Raw genomic sequence first — 14,569 nt, 5'->3', positions numbered from 1 at the left:
AGTGGGGCGTCTACTCACCTGGGAGGCCCCCCCCCAGTGCGTGGCCTGTTGTCTTCTCCCCCGGAGAACCCTCCCCAGCACCTGGCCGCAGTGTGCCCTCCACGACCGCACTTGGTGCAGGAGACAGGCCCCCTCGGGCTCTTCCTCCTCCGTTCTCTAGCGCCGGCACCCCCGAGCTCCATAGGGCTCGGCTCGGAGGTGCCGGAGGGCGGAATGGACGGACCCCCCTCGGGACGTCCACGGGTGGCCAGCAGGGTGTCTAAACGGATGGACATATCGACCAACTGGTCGAAAGTCAGATGGGTATCCCTGCAGGCCAACTCCCGTTGAACGTCCTCCCGGAGGGCTACACCGAAAATGGTCGATGAGAGCCCGTTCATTCCACCCTGCATCCGCCGCTAGAGTCCGGTACTCTAAAGCAAACGCCTGTGCGCTCCTCCTCCCCTGTCTCAAGTGGACTAGCCGCTCCCCCGCCGCTTTGCCCTCAGGTGGATGGTCAAACACGGCCTTGAAGCGGCGGGAGAACTCGGCGTAGGAGATGGTGTTGGCGTCCATCTTCCTCCACTCAGCGTTAGCCCACTCCAACGCCTTTCCCGAGAGACAGGAGATGAGGGCGGAAACGCTCTCGTGTCCCGAGGGCACAGTGGCCAGGTAGAGCTCCACCTGCAGGAGGAACCCCTGACACCCGGCAGCTGTTCCGTCATACGCCCTCGGGAGCGAGAGCCGAATCCTCCTGGGTTCCGGACCAGGGACTGGTGGACCGGCCGATGGGGTGGGTAGGGTAGGTGGAGGTGTGGGTACCCTGCTGGCTTCCCATCGGTGCAAGGTGTTGATCACGTCCTGTAGAGCGAACTCCAGTTGTCTTATCTGGCCATCTTGCCCACGGATATGCTCCTCGAGCGACACAGGCGTCACTGCCGATCCTGCTGATTCCATGGTGGTGTGTGATTCTATCAACGGGTGCTGAAGGTGGGTGTGGTGTATGAATCAGGCGCAGGACACAGAGGCTCAGTCCAAAGGCTTTAGTGCAATATTCACAAAAGACATAAGCACAATAAGCCCGAAGGCGAATACACGGCGCACACAGGCGACAAAACAAACGTCGCACTAACATGTGCAAAAGAACCTCTCCAAAACACTGGAGGGAAAATAGTAGCTCCAACACGAAACAGAATAGCAATCACACACAAACACAGACACACACAACGAGAACTAAATAGAACACTAACGAGGACTAACTAGACACAGGTGTACAACATCAAGACCAAACCAAACGAACATGAAACATAGATCGGTGGCAGCTAGTACTCCGGGGACGACGACCGCCGAAGCCTGCCCGAACCAGGAGGAGGAGCAGCCTCGGCCGAAACCGTGACAGTTTGTAAGTTATGTCTGAGTGTTGGAGTGTGCCCCTGGCTATCCGTACATTTTAAAAACATGAAAATGGTGCTGTCTGGTTTGCTTAATATAAGGAATTTGAAATGATTTATACTTTTACTTTTAATACTTAAGTATATTTAGCAATTTTAGATTTTCATTCAAGTAGAATTTTACTGAGTGACTTTCAATTTTACTTGAGTAATTTTCCATTAAGTTATCTTTACTTTTACCCAAGTATGACAATTGGGTACTTTTTCCACCACTGGGTGTAGTTATTGTGATTCTGTTGGTAGGGGAGGAATTGCATCTTGAGGATTAGCATGCAGGGACTGGGAGGGGCTGAGTGGGAGCACAGTGGATATAATATTTCCTTATAGACAAAGCAGCAGGAGAGGGGGAGGCAGGCAGGTGCTACTACTGTACTGTGTCACCTGTGGTTTGGCATGCAGAGAGGTGTTGGAGCCAGCTGGAAACATGTTGTACAAAGTGACAGCTATAGATAGCTGCACATTATACTGTACAGACAACTGGGACTAGGTGATTTTTAGAAACAGCAGTCAAAATGCTACACAATGAGTACAAGTCAATTTAAAAAATGCACTATTAGATGTCATTACATATAGTCAATGAATAGCATTCTCATGTAGGTGTTCCTCTTGTCCAGGTGGGAAAGGGCAGTGTGGAGTGCAAAAGAGATTGCATCATCTGTGGATCTGTTGGGGCGGTATGCAAATTGGAGTGGGTCTAGGGTTTCTGGGAAAATGGTGTTGATGTGAGCCATGACCTGCCTTTCAAAGCACTTCATGACTACAGACGTGATTGCTACGGGTCGGTAGTCATTTAGGCAGGTTATCTTAGTGTTCTTGGGCACATGGACTATGGTGGTCTGCTTGAAACATGTTGGTATTACAGACTCAGTCAGGGACATGTTGTAAATGTCAGTGAAGACACTTGCCAGTTGGTCAGCGCATGCTCGGAGTACACGTCCTGGTAATCCGTCTGCGGCCTTTTGAATGTTGACCTGATTAAAAGTCTTACTCACGTCAACGTTTCCAAGCAAACAAAAACAGGGAGATGGGAGAATCTGTAGACATGCTGAGATAAAAGCACGTACTCTTTGCCAGAATTCAGCCAGCCTTCACAAGATCATAACATATGCAAATATGTCCCCTTTTGTGTTTTACACTTCCAGCAGAGGAATTACATTTCTGAGTGCATGATATTCAGTTTCACTGGCATGTAAGATGTTCTATGGATGGTCTTAAACTGCAGTAATTTATGTCTGAGATTATATGAACATGACTGGGCATTCAAACATATCTGTATCCCTTCATCAACATCAATAGTATGTTGTGTACTGACTGTCATGTCCCCCCCGTCCCCAGTGAAAGTTGCAACCCTGGTAAAATAGGCTGCAGCATTAAGAATGGGCATGGAGTTGGAAAGAAGACAGTATTTTCCTACAGTAGGCATATCTTAACACTGGGCTACATCCTGACAAAATATACCATATGAATGGCCTGCTAATGTACCTTTCTGGACTTTCTAAACTGTTGAGAATAGACCCAATCTGATTCAAATGGTTGCATAATCAGGCCTAGGCTGTAGGCTATGCAGTTATTTCGGCATGAAACAAAACAGAATGTTTGAGCAGTTATTCAAATTAGCTTAAATCACTGCAATTTACAGCCTATAGACAATAAATGTGCACTCACTAGATAACAATAATAACTTCCTCATTGCACTGTGTTGTTGTAGCCCTGGTAAATATAATTTTCTTGTCTAAAAACGTAGGCTTAGGCCTAATCAATAGTTGAGCTTTGTGTGTCAGTGGACCACAGAGCGCAGCCTGGATCACCCTTATATATGGGATGAGGCTGGTTGTGTTCAAATCTGACCTGGGTTCAAATATTATTCGGAATCATTTCAAATACTTTTATCTGGGCTTGATTGAGCTTGCCTGGCACAATGGAACAAATTGATAAGTCACAAGGAGTTCAAGCCTGCCTATCTAACCAATCACGTGATTATGCTTATTAGGTGGAGGCACCACATTATTCTATACATGGTACATATCCAGTCTTATGGTATATCTTCCCCCTGTAGCGTTCATGGGCATACTGACTCATGGTAACACACACAGTGTCCTGTAGGTCTACATGCTACCGTATACACCCCTCTTGTCTACTACTGCCATTCACCTACAGTGGGGAAAAAAAGTATTTAGTCAGCCACCAATAGTGCAAGTTTTCCCACTTAAAAAGATGAGAGAGGCCTGTAATTTTCATCATAGGTACACGTCAATTATGAAAGACAAATTGAGAAAAAACAATCCAGAAAATCACATCGTAGGATTTTTTATGAATTTATTTGCAAATTATGGTGGAAAATAAGTATTTGGTCACCTACAAACAAGCAAGTTTTCTGGCTCTCACAGACCTGTAACTTCTTTTTTAAGAGGCTCCTCTGTCCTCCACTTGTTACCTGTATTAATGGCACCTGTTTGAACTTGTTATCAGTATAAAAGACACCTGTCCACAACCTCAAACAGTCACACTCCAAACTCCACTATGGCCAAGACCAAAGAGCTGTCAAAGGACACCAGAAACAAAATTGTAGACCTGCACCAGGCTGGGAAGACTGAATCTGCAATAGGTAAGCAGCTTGGTTTGAATAAATCAACTGTGGGAGCAATTATTAGGAAATGGAAGACATACAAGACCACTGATAATCTCCCTCGATCTGGGGCTCCACGCAAGATCTCACCCCGTCGGGTCAAAATGATCACAAGAACGGTGAGCAAAAATCCCAGAACCACACGGGGGGACCTAGTGAATGACCTGCAGAGAGCTGGGACCAAAGTAACAAAGCCTACCATCAGTAACACACTACGCCGCCAGGGACTCAAATCCTGCAGTACCAGACGTGTCCCCCTGCTTAAGCCGGTACATGTCCAGGCCCGTCTGAAGTTTCTAGAGTGCATTTGGATGATCCAGAAGAGGATTGGGAGAATGTCATATGGTCAGATGAAACCAAAATATAACTTTTTGGTAAAAACTCAACTCGTCGTGTTTGGAGGACAAAGAATGCTGAGTTGCATCCAAAGAACACCATACCTACTGTGAAGCATGGGGGTGGAAACATAATGCTTTGGGGCTGTTTTTCTGCAAAGGGACCAGGACGACTGATCCATGTAAAGGAAAGAATGAATGGGGCCATGTATCGTGAGATTTTGAGTGAAAACCTCCTTCCATCAGCAAGGGCATTGAAGATGAAACATGGCTGGGTCTTTCAGCATGACAATGATCCCAAACACACCGCCCGGGCAACGAAGGAGTGGCTTCGTAAGAAGCATTTCAAGGTCCTGGAGTGGCCTAGCCAGTCTCCAGATCTCAACCCCATAGAACATCTTTGGAGGGAGTTGAATGTCCGTGTTGCCCAGCGACAGCCCCAAAACATCACTGCTCTAGAGGAGATCTGCATGGAGGAATGGGCCAAAATACCAGCAACAGTGTGTGAAAACCTTGTGAAGACTTACAGAAAACGTTTGACCTGTGTCATTGCCAACAAAGGGTATATAACAAAGTATTGAGAAACTTTTGTTATTGACCAAATACTTATTTTCCACCATAATTTGCAAATAAATTCATTAAAAATCCTACAATGTGATTTTCAGGATTTTTTTTCTCATTTTGTCTGTCATAGTGGACGTGTACCTATGATGAAAATTACAGGCCTCTCTCATCTTTTCAAGTGGGAGAACTTGCACAATTGGTGGTTGACTAAATACTTGTTTTCCCCCGCTGTATATGAGATGAGGCTGGTTGTGTTCTCCCTACCTTGGTTCCTACCTTGGTTCAAAAACTATTTGGAATCATTTCAAATACTTTTATCTTGGCTTGATTGAGCATGCCTCGCACAATGGAACCAATGGAATAGTCACATGGAATGCAAGCTCACCTATCTGGCACTCCAGACAGACTAGAGAAAACACTAAAAGCATTTGAAAGATTTAAAATACTACTTGAACCCAGGTCTGGTTGTAATCCCTATACAGTCTCTGTGATGGAAGAATATTCGGTTAAAATGTATTGTCTTTGTGCAGTCAGTGTTCCGCTACAAAGTTCCTGTGAACTAATCGTTACATTATTCAAATGTTATCATATTATATGGCTGCTCTTTTTTGTAATTAGTGCAATTGAAATTATCCATTAAATGTATTTATATAGGCCTAGACAATTGACCGTGGTTCTCTGATCTCAATGGTAAAAGGAGTAGAAAGAGATTTTAAAAAGCTGTGATACTGTATATGTGTCCCAAAATGCACCCCATTCCCTATATAGTGCACTTGTTGATTGTAGGTTCTTGATTGTAGCGGGTGATTTGGACGGAGTCAGGTGCAGGAGGTTAAATCACAGAATAAATGGTTTATTCGGGAAATACAGCGGTACGCAGCAATGCGTAAAACACTACAGTGCGGTATAACGGCGCACTGGAGAAAACAAAGCACACGGGTGAATATCCCGGTGATACAAATAGACTCAGCAAAAAAAGAAACATCCCTTTTTCAGGACCGTCTTTCAAAGATAATTTGTAAAAATCCAAATAACTTCACAGATCTTCATTGTAAAGGGTTTAAACACTGTTTCCCATGCTTGTTCAATGAACCATAAACAATTAATGAACATGCACCTGTGGAACGGTCGTTAAGACACTAACAGCTTACAGACGGTAGGCAATTAAGGCCACTGTGAGACGCCTAAGACAGCGCTACAGGGAGACAGGACGGACAGCTGATCGTCCTTGCAGTTGCAGACCACGTGTAACAACACCTGCACAGGATCAGTACATCCGAACATCACACCTCCGGGACAGGTACAGGATGGCAACAACAACTGCCTGAGTTACACCAGGAACACACAATCCCTCCATCAGTCCTCAGACTGTCCGCTATAGGCTGATAGAAGCTGGACTGAGGGCTTGTAGGCCTGTTGTAAGGCAGGTCCTCACCAGACATCACCGGCAACAATGTCGCCTATGGGCACAAACCCACCATCGCTGGACCAGACAGGACTGGCAAAAAGTGCTCTTCACTGACGAGTCGCGTTTTGTCTCACCAGGGGTGATGGTCGGATTTGCGCTTATCGTCGAAGGAATGAGCGTTACACCGAGGCCTGTACTCTGGAGCTGGATCGATTTGGAGGTGGAGGGTCCGTCATGGTCTGGGGCGGTGTGTCACAGCAAAATAAACGCAGTTGACAGCGAGAGGACGTTTCTTTTTTGCTGAGTTTATATAAAGCTCCACCGAGCTATCATCACCTCCACAATAAACAATCACACACAAAGATATAGGGGGCAGAGGGAATACTTATACAGATACTGATGAGGGGATATGAACCAGGTGTGTGTAAAAACAAGACAAAACAAATGGAATGATGAGATGAGGAGCGGCAGTGGCTAGAAGGCCGGTGACGACGAATGCCGAAGCCTGCCCGAACAAGGAGAGGAGGTAGCTTCGGAGGAAATCGTGACAGTGATACTGTATGTGTGTCCCAAATAGCACCCCATTCCATATATAGTGCACTACTTTTTACCAGGGATCTGGTCATAACTTGTGCACTATTTAGGCTGCTTTACACAGGCAGAGCAATTCTGATATTTTTTTCACTCATTTGTATTTTGAACAATCAGATCAGCGCTGAAAAAGATCTGATGTGAGAAGATCTGAGGTGATTGGTCAAAAGACCAATTAGTGGATAAAAGATCAGAATTGGGCTGCTTGTGTAAATGCAGCCAGAGTAAATAGGGTGCCCATTTGGACGCACCCATAAAAAATCAGCAGGGGATCAAATACTTTTTTCCCTCACTGTATATTGTCTAAGAAGTGTGGATCATCATTATTTGGTCCGTAAAGGTTAATGAGCCATATCTGTTTATGGTCCAATAACATATTTTAAATAATGCATCTACCTTGCGTATCTATTTGGACAATTTGCACATTCGGATCGTAATTACTATTAATTAATATCATCACCCCTTTTTTGTTTGTTTGCCCATGGGAGAAGTATATTTCGCCCCCCCCATTCCTTTTTCCACGCAACTTCATCTAGAATTGTTGAATGAGTTTCCTATAAACAATAGATATTATAATCCTTCTCTTTGAGCCATGTAAATATTGTTCTTCTTTTGTTATTATCTGCTAAGCCATTACAATTACAACTGGCTATACTTATTTCATCATACACCATAATGAGATACAAGTTTCAAGTCTATTTATCATTATATATTTTTTTAAATTTACCAATAAAAAATACCGTAATGATTGAGTGTCCATGTAGCTGTACCATGATATTTGCATTGCTACTAAGTAACCCTCCAATTGTTCTCCACTAATTCCCCCGCTAAAGCCCCTCCCCATCCCAAGTTGAGCCGTCATCCCAGTGATCGGCATCCCACCCCCGTCCCTCCGGATCCCTAGGGCCCCGAGAGGCCAGGACCCATCCATTGAAAACAGCACACAGTGCCACCCACAAAACAGAAGCAGGTTAACCGCCAAAAGCATTTCCAATGCTGTCACCTCAATATATATAACTATTTTAAAATATATATCTATTCAAATATCTTGCATATCTTATTTTCCATCATTATCAATTAATATGCGTAATAATATCTACAGTTAATGCGTAGGATTTTAACATATAACCCGGATTGCCATTATATTACATTTCATTTTTGACAAGCAATTATTATTTTAGCAAACAATTATTGTGGTTCATCCTATATTCTCCCTATCATCCTTACCCCCTTGCAACAGATGTGGGATAAACACACACACACACATAGTCACATACTCTAACACACTCAACCCCTTTACTCCACAATCATCCATAAAATCAGAAGCTCAACGGTTGTTACATCCCAGAGCCCAACTCAAGAAAGGACCTGATTTACGAATGCATATACAGTTACAGCTGATTGAGAAAGCATGCAAGATTGAGCAGAAATTGAAAACAATGTGAGATTTGATTAATCTATTTAATCTATGTCAAGTCCTAGGTGATGGAGATCAGATCCACCCTCTTCACCTGAGACACAAACACTTTTGATTGATTTTATTTCTCAGTAAAAAAAACATATATACACAAATACTTTTTAAAGTGACGAGGGTTGAACAATAATGTCGGGGACTTATTTCCATTGTGGTCCCTGTTTTTTAAAAACATAAATACATATACAATTACATAGATACAGACACATTACAGAGATAGAGATTAAAAAATGCTCAACCTCCAGATAAGTATGAGGGGGGAGTTTATGTACAATTCCTACAAGTTTGTTTGGCTGGTAGCTCATTCTTTAGGCCCACCCACTTGGGAGCCAGGCCCACCCACTGGGGAGCCCGGCCCAACCAATAAGCTATATTACAGACAGAACTACTCCTCAGCACCCCCTCTGATGATCCAGCAGGTGAAGAAGCCGGATGTGGAGGTCTTGGGCTGGCGTGGTTACGCGAGGTCTGCGGTTGCGAGGTCGGTTGGTTGGACATACTGCCAAATTATCTAAAAGGACATTGGATGCGGCTTATGGTAGATAAATTAACATTAAATTATCTGGCAACAGCTCTGGTGGAGATTCCTGCAGTCAGCATGCCAATTGCACCTCCCTCAAAACTTCAGACATCTGTGGCATTGTGTTGCGTGACAAAACTGCACATTTTAGAGTGGCCTTTTATTGTCCCCAGCACAAGGTGCACCTGTGTAATGATCATGCTGTTTAATCAGCTTCTTGAAATGCCACACCTGTCAAGTGGATGGATTATAATAATATAATAATATAATATGCCATTTAGCAGACGCTTTTATCCAAAGCGACTTACAGTCATGCGTGCATAAATTTTTTTTTGTGTATGGGTGGTCCCGGGCATCGAACCCACTACCTTGGCGTTACAAGCGCCGTGCTCTACCAGCTGAGCTACAGAGGACCATCTTGACAAAGGATACATTCTCATTAATAGGGATGTGAACAAATTTGTGCACAAAGTTTGAGAGAAATACGTTTTTTGTGGTATGGATCATTTACATTTACATTGACATTTTAGTCATTTAGCAGACGCTCTTATCCAGAGCGACTTACAGTTAGTGAATGCATACATTTATTTTTTTTATATATTTTTTTATACTGGCCCCCCGTGGGAAATGAACCCATATCCATGCCGGCCAAACCCTCCCCTACCTTGGACGACGCTGGACAAATTGTGCGCCGCCCATGGGATATGGGATCTTTTATTTCAGCTCATGAATTATGGGACCATCACTTTACATGTTGTGTTTATATTTTTGTTCAAATCAAATTTAATTTGCCACATGCGCCGAATACAACAGGTGTAGACCATAAAGTGAAATGTTTACTTACAAGCCCTTAAAGCAAATACTATGGGTAGCCATGATTAGCTGTTCATGGCTTGGGGGTAGAAGCTGTTAAGAAGCCTTTTGGACCTAGACTTGGCGCTCCGGTACCGCTTGCCGTGCGGTAGCAGAGAGAACAGTCTATGACTAGGGTGGCTGGAGTCTTTGACAATTTTTAGGGCCTTCCTCTGACACCGCCTGATATAGAGGTCCTGGATGGAAGGAGACTTGGCCCCAGTGATGTACTGGGCTGTACTCACTACCCTCTGTAGTGCCTTGCGGTCGGAGGCTGAGCAGTTGCCATACCAGGCGGTGATGCAACCAGTCAGAATGCTCTCGATGGTGCAGCTGTATAACTTTTTGAGGATCTGAGGACCCATGACAAATCTCAGTGTACATATCTACCTCAATGACCTCATACCCCTGCATATCGACTCAATACTGTAACACCGTGTATATAGCCAAGTTATCCTTACTCATGGTGAATTTATTCCTCTGCATTGTTGGGAAGGGCAGTAAGTAAGACTTGTACTGTCAGTCTACACCTGTTGTTTACGAAGCATGTGACAATTAACATTTGATTTGATTTATACAGTTAATCAATTAAGGAGAATGACAGAGGCTCAGCTTCTGCTGAGAGATTATTTTCTGAACTTATTTAGGGCTCTATTCCATCCGCATTTCGAAAGTTCGGCTTTGCAGCGTGATTGAAATTTAAAGGCGACGTTCCTGTTTTTTAGCGGAGACTATATTCACAGTAGCCTACATGCTGCATATGTCGGCTCAATCGGAAATTACCTTTACATTTCTATTGCGGAATCTGTAACGCTGAAGCATTACAGATTGAATATAGCCCTACAACTCACAAAGACATACCTAAGAAGCATTAGGCTCTCTGTCTGATATGGGTTTTTGAACACCTGAGTAAGCTCCACATAACCATGACAACAGCATTTGTTTATCAATATCCCCTTACTTTAAATCAGTTAAATTATTTATTTTTCCAGGCCTGAGGCATGTTGATCAGTCACATTCTTGAAGCCCAAGAAACAAATGCTTAGCTTCCTAGTACATATGGAAGTTTAAACGTTTTATGAATGACTTTCGGAGGGTTACTGTCAAAATGATTGATTTAAATAAATAAAAAATAGACTGATGACAGGCGCATGGGCCCTCAGAGCTCTGGGCTCCCTCGCCTTTACTGTGATTCCTGTGGTTTTCCACGCAGGACCAGCTGGGTTGGTCACTTCCATATAGAAATTCACAGTCTTAATAGATGACACAGGCTCCATAACGATAATCTACGCTTTTGCACACTCCCCCTCATGAATTTTAAATTAACCAAATGGTGTGAGGGTTGAGGAATATGGTGGAACCTCCCTCCAGCCATGCTTGCACCAATCCAATGCTTCTAAATGCATAACGGGGCGTGAACAAGTGCACACTTCTGGAGAGAGGGAACCAAGGGAGCTCAATGGAAATATTTATTTGTTATAAGTGACAGGTATAGATAGCTACTGTAGATGCACCTTATACTATAGAGAGAACTGGGACCAGGTGATTCGCAGGAGCATCAGTAAAAATGCTACAAAGTGAGTACAAGTCCTTACATGTAGATATGATACGTGATATTTTTTTGTAGATAAGTTAGTGAAGAAAATATTAATGAGTTGGATCGTTTTGTATCTATTTATTTAATTTAAAATATATTCTACATTCATATATTGAGGACAGTGAGTAGGCTATTTCAGAAATCCATGACTGCTAATCCTATTGACTGCTAATTGGATATCAACAAAAATTAAACACAACATATATAATATATAATTAAATGTATATATTATTATAATATGTACATAATACAAGTTAGATATTATACAATAAAATATATTTGAGGTTTGGTGCAAATAGGCACCACCTGGGCGTAAACCCTTCAATTAGCTACACCTGGGCGTGCAGCCTTTTCTACGCCTAGTACGGAGCAGGTGTAGGGTGATAAGCACAGAAAATAATAGCAATCTATATTTTCAAAAGGATATGAGTCTTGTGTTTATATTTCACAACCTCCTTGTTGCCTATTCACGAGTCAATAGCAAAATAATACATATAGCATGCTAAATGTTTCTGATCAGTGATACATTAGCAAACTAATAAAATGAGCTACCTCGTAACAGACGGAGATTGATTCAGTGAAACAAAATCACATCGATTGATGATCAGACAAGTCAAGGGCTTTTGGTCGGGATATAGGCTACTACGCGAGTGAAGAGGAACAGAATCCACACTTGTAACAGCCTAGTACAGGGCGCTGCCCAGCAACCATCATTATGAAGCATCACATCTCATGTACGTGCATTGGTTACACCGGATTTAGCTACGACCAGAGTCATATACAGTGAGTTACAAAAGTATTGGGACTGTAGCTAGTAGGTTTCCATCCAATTGGCAACAGATTTTCATGCGAATATTCTAAAACCCGCATAATTGTTGTTGCCATCATACCACTAGTGGTGTGTTTCCACCAAATGGACTTGTTGCGGCTATAAATCAGTGCTTGATGACGTGGCACACACAAAATGTAGCTTACTTCTTATCTTACATTTTATTGGAGCCTACCGAATAAAAATCAAAAAATTCAATGTGTTTCCATCGCATTTTCAACATTTTCAACAGATACAGTGCGGGTAGGCTAGTCTACATGATGAGATTATTATTGATAAGAGCAAGAATATTTTTAGTTGTCAAACGGCAGTTAAGCATCGATCATCATGTCACCAGAATAAGACCCTCGATATTAATTGAAAAGGAGCATCACCGTGCACTTTCACCACCCTGTGAAGTTCATCATCATTTATTTTAATCTGTAGCCTAATAAACTGCATTGTTTCCCGAGTCTTAGTGGGAGGACCACACACCATATCATCGCGTGACTCCAAGTTTACTTCGATATGATGGTTATTATATCAATATTTGCGCATAAATGCGTTTAAACCACAATCTCTCACAAATTAATGTTACTGACACAGAAAGAACCCACCATGTTGAAAGAACAAATTATCTGTTGGCGCTCATAAAATTGTACCGAAACTACCTGTTTCCATCCCATTTGTCTTGATATTTTTTTTTTTTATATGGTATGACTTTACTTGCATAAAGACTAAAGAGTTACAGACGCACAAATATCACACCCACAAGACATGCTAACCTCTCACCGTTATAACAGGGGAGGGTAGAATTTGTTTGGGAGGGGGTATGATATTTGTGCATCTATAACTTTCTCACCCATCAGTATTCAGGATTCATTCAGGACTATCCATGATCATGGTAGCATCCACATTAATGCATCAGTGTTTATTCTATTCTGATTTACAACAAAAGTGATTCCAAAATGACACAATACACTATTTACCAAAATAATCAGAAACACAACGAAAACAAGCAGCAAATGGATCCAAAAAGTTTGTAGAGTCACAAGCTTGATGTAATCATTGCATGCTATGAATATGTGACCAAATACTAAACTTTTGACTACTTTAATACACATGTAGGCCTAAGTGAATTTGTCCCAATACTGTTGGTACCCTAAAATGGGGGCAATATGTACAAAAAGTGCTGTAATTTCTAAACGGTTTACCTGATATCTATGAAAATACCCTCAAATTAAAGATGACAGTCTGCGCAATAACATATTTTAAATAATCCATCTACCTTGCGTATCTATTTGGACAATTTGCACATTCGGATCGAAATTACTATTAATTAATATCATCACCCCTTTTTAGTTTGTTTGCCCATGGGAGAAGTATATTTCGCCCCCCCCCCCCATTCCTTTTTCCACGCAACTTCATCTAGAATTGTTGAATGAGTTTCCTATAAACAATAGATATTATATTCCTTCTCTTTGAGCCATGTAAATATCGTTCTTCTTTTGTTATTATCTGCTAAGCCATTACAATTACAACTGGCTATACTTATTTCACCATACACCATAATGAGATACAAGTTTCAAGTCTATTTATCATTATATATTTTTGTAAATTTACATAAATACATATACAATTACATAGATACAGACACATTACAGAGATAGAGATTAAAAAATGCTCAACCTCCAGATAAGTATGAGGGGGGAGTTTATGTACAATTCCTACAAGTTTGTTTGGCTGGTAGCTCATTCTTTAGGCCCACCCACTTGGGAGCCAGGCCCACCCACTGGGGAGGAAGGCCCAACCAATAAGCTATATTACAGACAGAACTACTCCTCAGCACCCCCTCTGATGATCCAGCAGGTGAAGAAGCCGGATGTGGAGGTCTTGGGCTGGCGTGGTTACGCGAGGTCTGCGGTTGCGAGGCCGGCTGGTTGGACATACTGCGAAATTATCTAAAATGACATTGGATGCGGCTTATGGTAGAGAAATTAACATTAAATTCTCTGGCAACAGCTCTGGTGGAGATTCCTGCAGTCAGCATGCCATTTGCACCTCCCTCAAAACTTCAGACATCTGTGGCATTGTGTTGCGTGACAAAACTGCACATTTTAGAGTGGCCTTTTATTGTCCCCAGCAGAAGGTGCACCTGTGTAATGATCATGCTGTATAATCAGCTTCTTGATATGCCACACCTGTCAGGTGGATGGATTATTTTGACAAAGGATACATTCTCAGTAATAGGGATGTAAACAAATTTGTGCACAAAGTTTGAGAGAAATAAGCTTTTTGTGGTATGGAACATTTCTGGGATCTTTTATTTAAGCTCATGAATTATGGGACCAGCACTTTACATGT

The sequence above is a fragment of the Coregonus clupeaformis genome, chromosome 27 (genome assembly GCF_020615455.1).
Source record: "Coregonus clupeaformis isolate EN_2021a chromosome 27, ASM2061545v1, whole genome shotgun sequence".
NCBI lineage: Eukaryota > Metazoa > Chordata > Actinopteri > Salmoniformes > Salmonidae > Coregonus > Coregonus clupeaformis.
Note: the sequence above shows the minus strand (reverse complement) of the source record.